This window comes from Triticum urartu, unplaced genomic scaffold (genome assembly GCF_056163025.1).
Source record: "Triticum urartu cultivar PI428250 unplaced genomic scaffold, HENAU_Tu73 scaffold535, whole genome shotgun sequence".
NCBI lineage: Eukaryota > Viridiplantae > Streptophyta > Magnoliopsida > Poales > Poaceae > Triticum > Triticum urartu.
Window position 1 is genome coordinate 13,482 of NW_028260718.1, and position 15,941 is coordinate 29,422.

The 15,941-nt window shown below is 36.8% G+C and overlaps 1 non-coding gene across 1 annotated transcript; it reads right to left on the reverse strand.

Annotated features, from left to right (window-relative positions):
* Window positions 1–1,102: 1,102 nt before the first annotated feature.
* Window positions 1,103–1,173, reverse strand: TRNAC-GCA (transfer RNA cysteine (anticodon GCA)). Its single transcript has one exon. It is a non-coding gene; the product is annotated as a tRNA-Cys (tRNA).
* Window positions 1,174–15,941: the final 14,768 nt, after the last annotated feature.

Sequence of the window (15,941 nt, forward strand, 5' to 3'; positions counted from 1 at the left end):
TTAAAGAAAAGAATTGATACAACAATTTGATTACTTAATCAATTAGTAGTATCCCTAGAGTCCACTCCTTCCCCATACTACTAGTGAAAGAGAAAATGTAAAGACTACCATTAAAGCAGCCCAAGCGAGACTTACTATATCCATCTAAATTATGTCTCCTATTTCTATGAAGGGATTATTCTACTATTGATCAATAATCATAGTGGAATCAAGGGTACAGAGTCAAAAAGGGATTCCGCCCTAAGGCCATGGATCAATCAGTTCAAGGAATTTACTCCTAACAAATTCTTATAGGAATTCTGGTAGAATTAGAGAGCATTAAAAATACGAGATACTATAGCCCTTTTTTCCTTAAAAAAGAAAGAGTACGGGAATGATGTCCTGAATAGAAGAAGCGGGAATAGGAAGATTTTTTATTCCTTTTGTTACTCTTTTTTTTTTTTTTAAGCAAAGGACGCCCGAATATACCATAAAATTATCGATAGATAAATATTTATTGGATACCTACCTTACCTAATGTTTATTTTTGACCTAAACCCTGCAGCCTTGCTTTGTATCATTCTATGAAAGAATGAAGAGATTTTATCCATAATACAACTCCTAAATTGATTTTTGATCGACCTATTTAATCTGATTCTCGTTAGAATTAAGTAGTCCTTACTTTAGTGTATGTAGGTAACATAAGATGTACGATAAAAAAATGTATAATAATTAGTAAGTCTTGATATTCTTTCGTGGAGTCCCTTCTTGAATCTTAGATTGAAAAAAAAAAAGAATGCCCCTTAGGGACCTTTCTTTGGATACCAAGATTTCTGACATCTTATCCTCGTATTTTAAAATTATCAAATCGAATCTCAATTAAGAACCAATTCAAATTCATATAATAAAAGAATAAGGAAACACTACCTCACCCCTATTGATAACCATTTTGGCCACTACCGTCAAAACAAACCCTAACCCTAGTTTGAGGATAGAACTATGGTATGGTTTCTCTAAACCCAGTATCGGCAGGCCCAGTTACTCTCTTGCCCGAACTTATGCGAAGTAAAAATTTATCGAATTCGATCAGCACTATAAAAAAAACCTAAGTATTTTATTGATCAGGCGGCACCCAGATTTGAACTGGGGATAAAGGATTTGCAGTCCCCTGCCTTACCGCTTGGCCATGCCGCCAAAAAATCCGATCAAAAATCTAGAAAACAGCAAGTATTCATCCACGTTTTCTTACGAAAAGCCCCTTTTATTTTGAATATAATTCTACTTACTTTTTTCCAATCTTTTTCAAAAAATCTATTCCTGCTTTTTTTGATCCAGTTTCTATTATTCTCCTCGATAGATTCTATCTTAAAACATACATTGTTAACACAATAAAACTTCCCATTTCTTTCTATTGAGATGAAAAAGAAGAAAAAGTGGATTTCTATTCACAGGCTGCAAAATTCAGAATAAATTGGAACCGTTAACTAGAATTCTCTTTTTTTTATTGCAGTAGTGAACTACTCTTAAATCGGTATTATCTCCCCCCCCTTCAATGGCATAATAAAATATTATGGCTTTATGCTTAATCCGTGTATAGGTAAACTTTAGGTCCGAACAGCATTATTATCCAAAGATCCCCTTTATGTACATATCTCTATGGGGAATCATGCTTTAATTTTTCAAAGTATTAAATTAAATATCTTGAATAAAAAAAGGAAATTTGCTCTGATATAGAGTATAACCTGACTATCTTGGCGTACCCAAGTGAAATTACGATAAAAGAAAAGCATGGATATGGGGAGAGGTGGATAACTAGATTGGCATGTACTTAAAAAAGGGACTTACTTTATTTTAGAATTCCACAATGAAATACTGAATTTTCTAGCAATTATACTACTCCGATCCGAAATAAAAAAGAACCCTCAAATTATTTTGAGAAATTAAAGTAAGCACGCTATTCTAAATCGAAGTAAAGTCAAACTTTCTAGTATATTATATTACGGCTTTATTACATTCATAGAAAGGAGATAAAATGAGAAATCTTTGCCATCCAATCTGATTAGAATATCATAACATAAAGTATAAGTGGCAGAATTTTTTTTGTAGGAATGTTTTATCAATTCATTTTCATTTCATTTGTACCCCTGGCAAACTCGAACTTTCGTCCAAATGGTCTCTATTCATATGTATGAAATACATATATGAAATACGTATGTGGAGTTCCCTAGAATTTCATGTGATTCAGTAAACAGAATATAGATTCCATGATTGCTAGATCGATCCATAGGGATTGATGAAGAGTGAGCTGATAATGGAATTTTTCTTTGATAAACAGGAAACTTAAGATTAAGATGCTCCGGAATGGAAACGAGGGAATGTCCACAATACCCGGATTTAGTCAGATCCAATTCGAGGGATTTTGTAGGTTCATTAATCAAGCCTTGGCAGAAGAACTTGACAAGTTTCCAACAATTAAAGATCCAGATCACGAAATTGCATTTCAATTATTTGCGAAAGGATATCAACTGCTAGAACCCTCGATAAAAGAAAGAGATGCTGTGTATGAATCACTCACCTATTCTTCCGAATTATATGTATCTGCGAGATTAATTTTTGGTTTCGATGTGCAAAAGCAAACCATTTCTATCGGAAACATTCCTATAATGAATTCCTTAGGAACCTTTATTATAAATGGAATATACCGAATTGTGATCAATCAAATATTGCTAAGTCCTGGTATTTACTACCGCTCGGAATTAGATCATAAGGGAATTTCTATCTACACTGGCACTATAATATCAGATTGGGGGGGGAGATCGGAATTAGCAATTGATAAAAAAGAAAGGATATGGGCTCGCGTGAGTAGAAAACAAAAGATATCTATTCTAGTTCTATCATCAGCTATGGGTTCGAATCTAAGAGAAATTCTGGATAATGTTTCCTACCCTGAAATTTTCTTGTCTTTCCCGAATGCTAAAGAGAAGAAGAGGATTGAGTCAAAAGAAAAAGCTATTTTGGAGTTTTATCAACAATTTGCTTGTGTAGGTGGGGACCTGGTATTTTCGGAGTCCTTATGCGAGGAATTACAAAAGAAATTTTTTCAACAAAAATGTGAATTAGGAAGGATTGGTCGACGAAATATGAATCGGAGACTTAATCTTGATATTCCTCAGAACAATACATTCTTGTTACCACGAGATGTATTGGCCGCTACGGATCATTTGATTGGAATGAAATTTGGAACGGGTATACTTGACGATGACGATATGAATCACTTGAAAAATAAACGTATTCGTTCGGTTGCGGATCTGTTACAAGATCAATTCGGATTGGCTCTTGGTCGTTTACAACATGCAGTTCAAAAAACTATTCGTAGAGTATTCATACGTCAATCGAAACCGACTCCCCAAACTTTGGTAACTCCAACTTCAACTTCAATTTTATTAATAACTACTTATGAGACCTTTTTTGGCACATACCCGTTATCTCAAGTTTTTGATCAAACGAATCCATTGACACAAACTGTTCATGGGCGAAAAGTGAGTTGTTTAGGTCCTGGAGGGTTGACGGGGAGAACCGCAAGTTTTCGGAGCCGAGATATTCATCCGAGTCACTATGGGCGTATTTGTCCAATTGACACGTCTGAAGGAATCAATGTTGGACTTACTGGATCCTTAACAATTCATGCGAGAATTGATCACTTGTGGGGATCCATAGAGAGTCCGTTTTATGAAATATCTGCTGAGAAAGCAAAAGAAAAAAAAGAGAGACAGGTGGTTTATCTATCACCAAATAGAGATGAATATTATATGATAGCAGCAGGAAATTCTTTGTCCTTGAATCAAGGTATTCAGGAAGAACAGGTTGTTCCGGCTAGATACCGTCAAGAATTCTTGACTATTGCATGGGAACAGATTCATGTTAGAAGTATTTTTCCTTTCCAATATTTTTCTATTGGGGGTTCTCTCATTCCTTTTATTGAGCACAATGATGCGAATCGGGCTTTAATGAGTTCTAATATGCAGCGCCAAGCAGTTCCGCTTTCTCGGTCCGAGAAATGCATTGTTGGAACTGGATTGGAACGCCAAACAGCTCTAGATTCGAGGGTTTCCATTATAGCCGAACGCGAGGGAAAGATCATTTCTACTGATAGTCATAAGATACTTTTATCAAGTAGTGGGAAGACTATAAGTATTCCTTTAGTTAACCACCGTCGCTCTAACAAAAATACTTGTATGCACCAAAAACCCCGGGTTCCACGGGGTAAATCCATTAAAAAAGGACAAATTTTAGCAGAAGGAGCTGCTACAATTGGGGGCGAACTTGCTTTAGGAAAAAACGTATTAGTAGCTTATATGCCATGGGAAGGTTACAATTTTGAAGACGCAGTACTAATTAGCGAACGTTTGGTATATGAAGATATTTATACCTCTTTTCACATCCGGAAATATGAAATTCAGACGGATACGACAAGCCAGGGCTCCGCTGAAAAAATCACTAAAGAAATACCACATCTAGAAGAACATTTACTCCGCAATTTGGACAGAAATGGAGTTGTTAGGTTGGGATCCTGGGTAGAAACTGGTGATATTTTAGTAGGTAAATTAACGCCTCAGATAGCGAGCGAATCATCTTATATCGCGGAAGCTGGATTATTACGGGCCATATTTGGCCTTGAGGTTTCCACTTCAAAAGAAACTTCTCTGAAATTACCTATAGGTGGAAGAGGGCGCGTTATCGATGTGAAATGGATCCAAAGGGACCCGCTCGACATAATGGTTCGTGTATATATTTTACAGAAACGTGAAATCAAAGTTGGGGATAAAGTAGCCGGAAGACATGGGAATAAAGGGATCATTTCCAAAATTTTGCCTAGGCAAGATATGCCCTATTTGCAAGATGGAACACCCGTTGATATGGTCTTCAATCCCTTAGGAGTACCCTCCCGAATGAATGTGGGACAAATATTTGAAAGCTCGCTCGGATTAGCGGGGGATCTGCTAAAGAAACATTATAGAATAGCACCCTTTGATGAGAGATATGAGCAAGAGGCTTCAAGAAAACTTGTGTTTTCAGAATTATATGAAGCCAGTAAAGAAACAAAAAATCCATGGGTATTTGAACCCGAGTACCCGGGAAAAAGCAGAATATTTGATGGAAGAACAGGCGACCCCTTTGAGCAACCTGTTCTAATAGGGAAGTCCTATATCTTAAAATTAATTCATCAAGTTGATGAGAAAATTCATGGGCGTTCTACTGGGCCCTACTCACTTGTTACACAACAACCGGTTAGAGGAAGAGCCAAGCAAGGGGGACAACGAGTAGGAGAAATGGAAGTTTGGGCTTTAGAAGGATTTGGTGTTGCTCATATTTTACAAGAGATACTTACTTATAAATCTGACCATCTTATAGCTCGCCAAGAAATACTTAATGCTACGATCTGGGGAAAAAGAATACCTAATCATGAGGATCCTCCAGAATCTTTTCGAGTGCTCGTTCGAGAACTACGATCTTTGGCTCTAGAACTGAATCATTTCCTTGTATCTGAAAAGAACTTCCAGGTTAATAGGGAGGAAGTTTGATCGGAATAAATATAAATTCTTTTCTTATTTCTATTTTATGATTGACCAATATAAACATCAACAACTTCAAATTGGACTCGTTTCCCCTCAACAAATAAAGGCTTGGGCTAACAAAAACCTACCTAATGGAGAAGTCGTTGGCGAAGTCACAAGGCCCTCTACTTTTCATTATAAAACCGATAAACCAGAAAAAGATGGATTGTTTTGCGAAAGAATCTTTGGACCCATAAAAAGCGGGATTTGCGCTTGTGGCAATTCTCGAGCGAGCGGAGCTGAAAACGAAGACGAAAGATTTTGCCAAAAATGCGGGGTCGAATTTGTGGATTCTCGGATACGAAGATATCAAATGGGATACATCAAACTCGCATGTCCCGTGACTCATGTGTGGTATTTGAAAGGTCTTCCTAGTTATATCGCGAATCTTTTAGATAAACCTCTTAAGAAGTTGGAGGGCCTAGTATACGGCGATTTCTCTTTTGCTAGGCCCAGCACTAAAAAACCCACTTTTTTACGATTACGAGGTTTATTCGAAGAGGAAATTGCATCCTGTAACCACAGCATTTCTCCCTTTTTTTCTACCCCAGGCTTTGCAACATTTCGAAATCGGGAAATTGCGACAGGAGCAGGTGCTATTAGAGAACAATTAGCAGATTTGGATTTGCGAATTATTATAGAGAATTCTTTGGTCGAATGGAAGGAATTAGAAGACGAGGGGTATAGTGGAGATGAGTGGGAAGATAGAAAAAGACGAATAAGAAAAGTTTTTTTGATTAGACGCATGCAATTGGCGAAACATTTTATTCAAACAAATGTAGAACCAGAATGGATGGTTTTGTGCTTATTACCGGTTCTTCCTCCCGAATTGAGACCTATTGTTTATAGGTCTGGAGATAAAGTAGTGACTTCAGACATTAATGAACTTTATAAGAGAGTTATCCGTCGGAACAACAATCTTGCCTATCTATTAAAAAGAAGTGAATTAGCGCCAGCAGATTTAGTAATGTGCCAGGAAAAATTGGTACAAGAAGCCGTGGATACACTTCTTGATAGTGGGTCCCGCGGGCAACCGACGAGGGATGGTCACAATAAAGTATACAAATCACTTTCAGATGTAATTGAAGGTAAAGAGGGAAGGTTTCGCGAGACTCTGCTTGGGAAACGGGTCGATTACTCGGGGCGTTCTGTCATTGTTGTGGGTCCTTCGCTTTCATTACATCAATGTGGATTACCTCTAGAGATAGCAATAAAGCTTTTTCAGCTATTTGTAATTCGCGATTTAATCACGAAACGCGCCACTTCTAATGTAAGGATTGCTAAAAGGAAAATTTGGGAAAAAGAACCCATTGTATGGGAAATACTTCAAGAAGTTATGCGGGGACATCCTGTACTGTTAAATAGAGCACCTACCCTGCATAGATTAGGCATACAGGCCTTTCAACCCACTTTAGTAGAGGGGCGTACTATTTCTTTACACCCATTAGTGTGTAAGGGTTTCAATGCGGACTTTGATGGAGATCAAATGGCTGTTCATCTACCTTTATCCTTGGAAGCTCAGGCAGAAGCCCGTTTACTTATGTTTTCTCATATGAATCTCTTATCTCCCGCTATTGGGGATCCTATTTGCGTACCAACCCAAGACATGCTTATCGGGCTTTATGTATTAACGATTGGAAAGCGTCGAGGTATTTGTGCAAATAGATATAATAGTTGCAGAAACTACCCAAATCTAAAAGTAAATTACAATAATAATAATAATTTTAAATATAGGAAAGATAAAGAACCCCATTTTTCTAGTTCTTATGATGCACTGGGAGCTTATAGACAAAAACTAATCAGTTTAGATAGTCCCTTGTGGCTACGATGGAACCTGGATCAACGCGTCATTGGGTCAAGAGAAGTTCCGATTGAAGTTCAATATGAATCTTTGGGGACTTATCATGAGATTTATGCCCACTATCTAATAATGGGAAATAGAAAAAAAGAAATTCGTTCGATATACATTCGAACCACTCTTGGTCATATTTCTTTTTATAGAGAAATAGAGGAAGCCATACAAGGATTTAGTCAGGCCTATTCATACACTACCTAAACAAGAAAGTTAGATTCGGCGATGCCCCTCCCCTTTCGGGGGGCATTCCGATTTCCCTAGTATCATCATTATTTGCCACGCGAATCCAGATTGAGATTGAGGCAATTAAGTTAATTAAATTTTCGAATCACTGACTCAGGCCCATTGTCGAATCCTACTCAGCAATTGTCGAATCCTACTCAGCCGAAAAGGGGGTACTTATGTATGGCGGAACGGGCCAATCTGGTCTTTCATAATAAAGAGATAGACGGAACTGGTATGAAACGACTTATTAGCAGATTAATAGATCATTTTGGAATGGGATATACATCCCATATACTGGATCAACTAAAGACTCTGGGCTTCCATCAAGCCACTACTACATCGATTTCGTTAGGAATCGAGGATCTTTTAACAATACCCTCTAAGGGATGGTTAGTCCAAGACGCGGAACAACAGAGTTTTCTTTTGGAGAAACACTATTATTATGGGGCTGTACACGCGGTAGAAAAATTACGCCAATCTGTTGAGATATGGTATGCGACAAGTGAATATTTGAAACAAGAAATGAATTCAAATTTTCGGATAACGGATCCTTCTAATCCAGTCTATCTAATGTCTTTTTCAGGAGCCAGAGGAAATGCATCTCAAGTACACCAATTAGTAGGTATGAGAGGATTAATGTCGGACCCTCAAGGACAAATGATTGATTTACCTATTCAAAGCAATTTACGCGAGGGACTTTCTTTGACAGAATATATAATTTCCTGCTATGGAGCCCGCAAAGGGGTTGTAGATACTGCTGTGCGAACAGCAGATGCTGGATATCTTACACGTAGACTTGTTGAAGTAGTTCAACATATTATTGTGCGTAGAAGAGATTGTGGTACTATCCGAGGTATTTCTGTAAGTCCTCAAAATGGGATGACGGAAAAACTTTTTGTCCAAACACTAATTGGTCGTGTATTAGCAGACGATATATATATCGGTTCACGATGCATTGCCGCGCGAAATCAAGATATTGGAATTGGATTAGTCAATCGATTCATAACTGCCTTTCGAGCACAACCATTTCGAGCACAACCAATATATATTAGAACCCCCTTTACTTGCCGAAGCACTTCTTGGATCTGTCAATTATGCTATGGCCGGAGTCCTACTCATAGTGATCTGGTCGAATTGGGAGAAGCCGTAGGTATTATTGCAGGTCAATCAATTGGGGAGCCAGGGACTCAACTAACATTAAGAACTTTTCATACTGGCGGAGTATTCACAGGGGGTACTGCCGACCTTGTACGATCCCCTTCGAATGGAAAAATAAAATTCAATGAGAATTTGGTTCACCCCACACGTACCCGTCATGGGCAGCCTGCTTTTCTATGTTATATAGACTTGCATGTAACTATTCAGAGTCAAGATATTCTATATAGTGTGAATATTCCCTCAAAAAGCTTGATTCTAGTGCAAAATGATCAATATGTAAAATCCGAACAAGTAATTGCGGAGATTCGTGCCGGAACGTCCACTTTACATTTTAAAGAAAGGGTACAAAAGCATATTTATTCTGAATCAGACGGCGAAATGCACTGGAGTACTGATGTTTACCATGCGCCCGAATATCAATATGGTAATCTTCGCCGATTACCAAAAACAAGCCATTTATGGATATTGTCAGTAAGTATGTGCAGATCCAGTATAGCGTCTTTTTCACTCCACAAGGATCAAGATCAAATGAATACTTATGGTAAAAAAGATAGGGAAATTCTTGATTATTCAACGTCGGATCGAATCATGTCCAATGGCCATTGGAATTTTATCTATCCTTCTATTTTTCAAGATAATTCAGATTTGTTGGCGAAAAAGCGAAGAAATAGGTTCGTCATTCCATTACAATATCATCAAGAACAAGAGAAAGAACTAATATCCTGTTTTGGGATTTCGATTGAAATCCCCCTTATGGGTGTTTTACGTAGAAATACTATTTTTGCTTATTTTGACGATCCCCGATACAGAAAAGATAAAAAGGGTTCAGGAATTGTTAAATTTAGATATAGGACCCTAGAAGAAGAATATAGGACTCGAGCGGAAGACTCAGAAGAGGAATATGAGACCCTAGAAGACGAATACAGGACCCGAGAGGACGAATATGAATATGAAACCCTAGAAGAATCTAAATATGGAATCCTAGAAGACGAATACGAATATGAAACCCTAGAAGACGAATATGGGAGCCCAGAAAACGAATATGGGAACCCAGAGAACGAATATAGGACTTTAGAGAAAGACTCAGAAGAGGAATATGGGAGCCCAGAGAGCAAATATAGGACCCAAGAGGACGAATATGGAACTCTAGAGGAAGACTCAGAAGACGAATATGGCAGCCCCGGGGAAAGCGCAGAGGAAAAATATGGTACTTTAGAGGAAGACTCAGAAGAAGATTCAGAGGACGAATACGAGAGCCCAGAGGAAGATTCCATCTTAAAAAAAGAGGGTTTGATTGAGCATCGAGGAACAAAAGAATTTAGTCTAAAATACCAAAAAGAAGTAGATCGGTTTTTTTTCATTCTTCAAGAACTTCATATCTTGCCGAGATCTTCATCCCTAAAGTTACTTGACAATAGTATTATTGGAGTGAATACACAACTCACAAAAAATACAAGAAGTCGACTAGGCGGACTGGTCCGAGTGAAGAGAAAAAAAAGCCATACGGAACTCAAAATATTTTCCGGAGATATTCATTTTCCTGAAGAGGCGGATAAGATATTAGGTGGCTGTTTGATACCGCCAGAAAGACAAAAAAAAGATTCTAAGGAATCAAAAAAAAGGAAAAATTGGGTCTATGTTCAACGGAAAAAAATTCTCAAGAGCAAGGAAAAGTATTTTGTTTCCGTTCGCCCTACAGTGGCATATGAAATGGACGAAGGAAGAAATTTAGCAACACTTTTCCCGCAGGATCTCTTGCAAGAAGAAAATAATCTCCAAATTCGACTTGTCAATTTTATTTCTCATGAAAATAGCAAGTTAACTCAAAGAATTTATCACACAAATAGTCAATTTGTTAGAACTTGCTTAGTAGTGAATTGGGAACAAGAAGAAAAAGAAAAGGCTGGTGCTTCCCTTGTTGAGGTAAGAGCAAATGATCTTATTCGCGATTTCCTAAGAATTGAGTTAGTCAAGTCCACTATTTCGTATACACGAAAAAGGTATGGTAGGACAAGTGCAGGACCGATTCCCCATAATAGGTTAGATCGCGCCAATATCAATTCTTTTTATTCCAAGGCGAAGATTGAATCACTTAGCCAACATCCAGAAGCTATTGGCACTTTGTTGAATCGAAATAAAGAATACCACTCTTTGATGATTTTGTCGGCATCCAACTGTTCTCGAATTGGTTTATTCAAGAATTCAAAACATCCCAATGCGATAAAAGAATGGAATCCTAGAATTCCTATTCGAGAAATTTTTGGGCCCTTAGGCGCTATTGTAGCTAGTATATCGCATTTTTCTTCATCTTACTATTTACTAACGCATAATAAAATCCTGTTAAAAAAATATTTGTTCGTTGACAATTTAAAACAAACCTTCCAAGTACTTCAAGAACTTAAATACTCTTTAATAGATGAAAATAAAAGGATTTCTAATTTCGATAGTAACATAATGTTGGATCCATTCCTTTTGAATTGTCACTTTGTCCATCATGATTCTTGGGAAGAGACATTGGCAATAATTCACCTTGGACAATTTATTTGTGAAAATGTATGTCTATTTAAATCGCACATAAAAAAATCCGGTCAAATTTTCATTGTAAATATGAATTCCTTTGTTATAAGAGCAGCTAAACCTTATTTGGCCACTACAGGAGCAACTGTTAATGGTCATTATGGAGAAATCCTTTACAAGGGAGATAGGTTAGTTACGTTTATATATGAAAAATCGAGATCTAGTGACATAACGCAAGGTCTTCCAAAAGTGGAACAAATCTTTGAAGCGCGTTCAATTGATTCATTATCCCCGAATCTCGAAAGGAGAATTGAGGATTGGAATGAGCGTATACCAAGAATTCTTGGGGTCCCTTGGGGATTCTTGATTGGAGCTGAGCTAACCATAGCCCAAAGTCGTATCTCTTTGGTTAATAAAATCCAAAAGGTTTATCGATCCCAAGGGGTACAGATCCATAATAGACATATAGAGATTATTATACGCCAAGTAACATCAAAAGTGCGGGTTTCCGAAGATGGAATGTCTAATGTTTTTTCGCCTGGGGAATTAATCGGACTATTGCGAGCGGAACGAGCAGGACGAGCTTTGGATGAATCGATCTATTATCGGGCAATCTTATTGGGAATAACAAGGGCTTCCCTGAATACCCAAAGTTTCATATCTGAAGCAAGTTTTCAAGAAACTGCTCGAGTTTTAGCAAAAGCTGCCCTACGAGGTCGCATTGATTGGTTGAAAGGCTTGAAAGAAAACGTAGTTCTGGGGGGATTATACCTGTTGGTACCGGATTCCAAAAATTTGTGCATCGTTCCCCACAAGACAAGAACCTTTATTTCGAAATAAAAAAAAAAAATCTATTCGCGTCGGAAATGAGAGATTTTTTGTTTCTCCATACAGAATTAGTTTCTTCAGATTCTGACGTAACAAACAATTTTTATGAGACATAAGAACCCCCATAAAAATATTTTTTACTTTACTAGACTTTTGAACTTAGAACACTAACAGGTCAAATTTTAGATTTTTAAGATTTTTATTTTAATAAGTAAAACAAGTCAGTTAATTCATTAAGGTGGTTATGTTTATACCATGTATCAATGGCCAACTCTTATCTTAGTACAAGGTTCTCTCGGAACAATTATTATTTATTTCAAGCTATTTCGGATCTTTCTTAATCTTCAAAAAGAACTAAATTCCGTAATGGAATGGTAGGATTAAAAAAAAGGAAGTGTGGAAAAAATGACAAGAAGATATTGGAACATTAATTTGAAAGAGATGATAGAAGCAGGAGTTCATTTTGGTCATGGTATTAAGAAATGGAATCCTAAAATGGCCCCTTACATTTCGGCAAAGCGTAAAGGTACTCATATTATAAATCTCGCTAGAACGGCTCGTTTTTTATCAGAAGCTTGTGATTTAGTTTTTGATGCAGCAAGTCAGGGAAAAAGTTTCTTAATTGTTGGTACCAAAAAAAGAGCAACAGATTTAGTAGCATCAGCTGCAATAAGGGCTCGTTGTCATTATGTTAATAAAAAGTGGTTCAGTGGTATGTTAACGAATTGGTCGATTACGAAAACTAGACTTTCTCAATTTAGAGACTTAAGAGCAGAAGAAAAAATGGGAAAATTCCACCATCTCCCAAAAAGAGATGTGGCAATCTTGAAGAGAAAATTATCTACTTTGCAAAGGTATCTCGGCGGGATCAAATATATGACGAGATTGCCAGACATTGTGATCGTCCTTGATCAGCAAAAAGAGTATATAGCTCTTCGGGAATGTGCCATTTTGGGGATTCCTACTATTTCTTTAGTCGATACAAATTGTGACCCGGATCTCGCGAATATATCGATTCCAGCCAACGATGACACTATGACTTCAATTCGATTGATTCTTAACAAATTAGTATTTTCAATTTGTGAGGGCCGTTCTCTCTATATAAGAAATCGTTGATTAAGAATATATAGTGAATTCTTGGGCAACTGCGTAAATTTATGGAATCACTTACTTTACTATATCTTTTTTTTTGCATAGAATTTTTTTTGCATAGAAAAAAGAAGGGGAATATTGATATATATTAGAGGGTATTGATATATATTATGATCTGATGTGCTTTCTTGGTATCCTAAATATAAGATTAATACTTCAAGTTGCTGAGTTGAGAAAGAGATGGTTGAATCAAAAGAATTCCTTTTTTGAAGTTCAATTTTTATCAGAGGACAATATGAATATTATACCTTGTTCCATTAAAACACTCAAGGGGTTATACGATATATCGGGTGTAGAAGTAGGCCAACACTTCTATTGGCAAATAGGAGGTTTCCAAATTCATGCCCAAGTACTCATCACTTCTTGGGTCGTAATTACTATCTTGCTAGGTTCAGTTGTCATAGCTGTTCGGAATCCACAAACCATCCCGACCGACGGTCAGAATTTTTTTGAATATGTCCTTGAGTTTATTCGAGACTTGAGCAAAACTCAGATTGGAGAAGAATATGGTCCCTGGGTTCCCTTTATTGGAACTATGTTCCTTTTTATTTTTGTTTCGAATTGGTCGGGTGCTCTTTTACCTTGGAAAATTATAGAGTTACCCCATGGGGAATTAGCAGCGCCCACGAATGATATAAATACTACTGTTGCTTTAGCTTTACTCACGTCAGCGGCATATTTTTATGCTGGTCTTAGCAAAAAAGGATTGAGCTATTTCGAGAAATATATTAAACCAACTCCAATCCTTTTACCAATTAACATCCTAGAAGATTTCACAAAACCATTATCGCTTAGCTTTCGACTTTTCGGGAATATATTGGCGGATGAATTAGTCGTTGTTGTTCTTGTTTCTTTAGTCCCCTTAGTAATCCCTATACCGGTCATGTTTCTTGGATTATTTACAAGCGGTATTCAAGCTCTTATTTTTGCAACATTAGCCGCAGCCTATATAGGTGAATCCATGGAGGGTCATCATTGAATTGACTCTTTTTGGAAATAGTATTTTTTTTTTTTGCAGCTTAGCTCAATTCATGCATGGTTCCAGATAATCTGCTTGGTTGCAAAAAAATAGTTAGAAATGCGTATGAATATATAGCCTAGAGTTGTAGGAGAGAGAATAGAATAGACTATATTATGGAATTTTCAAAGTATATATGCATTAAGGAGGGTGGAGTCAGGCTAGATCTATACTATAATATCCTTAATGTCTATAAGTGGAGTCCTCTTTTATGCAGGTTTCCACTTTAAGCAATGATTTTAGAATCCGATTCAATAGAAAATGAGAAAATATGCAAACAAAATAGAAGAAACAAATGTATATATATAGGATATTATATTATATATTCCTAGGTTAGATTCATTATCTAATCCGATATATGGATATGGAATTCCCTTCTATGTAGTTCGGACAATTCACATTATCATTTCAATTTGATTTCAATTTGTACTTTTTAGTTACTTTACTTCTCCCCAATAGAGCTTAGAAGTAAGAATTTATTGGTTGATTGTATCCTTAACCATTTCTTTTTTTTGACACGAGGAACTACTCACCATGAATCCACTAATTGCTGCTGCTTCTGTTATTGCTGCTGGATTGGCCGTAGGGCTTGCTTCTATTGGACCTGGAGTTGGTCAAGGTACTGCTGCAGGACAAGCTGTAGAAGGTATTGCGAGACAGCCAGAAGCAGAAGGTAAAATACGAGGTACTTTATTGCTTAGTCTAGCTTTTATGGAAGCTTTAACAATTTATGGACTAGTTGTGGCACTAGCGCTTTTATTTGCGAACCCTTTTGTTTAATCTTAAAAAAAAAATTCTTTCGATTTCGATTAGATACTTTTTTCTTTTTTTAGTAAATTGGTATTTGCTTCCACAATTCCAATTATATCAATACTTTATTTAATTTACTCCTATTTATTACTCCTGGAATTATCTATTTATCGGGACAGATAATACCCCATTCTAGGAAGGGCTGAGTTGAGTATTATTAATTTAGAAGATATGCTCACCTTCTTATTTCCCGTCCTTAGTTTAGGAAAGTGGAAAGTTTTTTCCTTTTATTTTAGGAATTTTGGGAACAGAACATTTCAACAAAGGAAGTCTTTCACCGGTCAAACAAGACGTAAGACTTAATCTAAAAGAAATTACTAGATTGAATCTATTTGCATTAAAAAAACCGATCAAAAAAGGGCGAGCGAAGTAAGTGATCGAAAAACTTTGTTCTTTGTTCGTCCTATCTATAAGAGGAGAGCATATGAAAAATGTAACCCATTCTTTCGTTTTTTTAGCTCACTGGCCATCCGCTGGCAGTTTCGGGCTTAATACCGATATTTTAGCAACAAATCTAATAAATCTAACTGTAGTGGTTGGTGTTTTGATTTTTTTTGGAAAGGGAGTGTGTGCGAGTTGTCTATTTCAAGAATAGATTGGATCTATCCGGCTGCACTTTATAATATTTTTTAGTATTTTTCGGATAAATAAGAAAAGGGTGCACGATCTCGACGAATTACTTCTGAATAAATTCAGAAATCATATGGAAGAACCATAGCATTTCGCGACTCATTGGTAAATCAACTTTGATTCTCTATAAACCAAGAATGTGAGACCATTAACA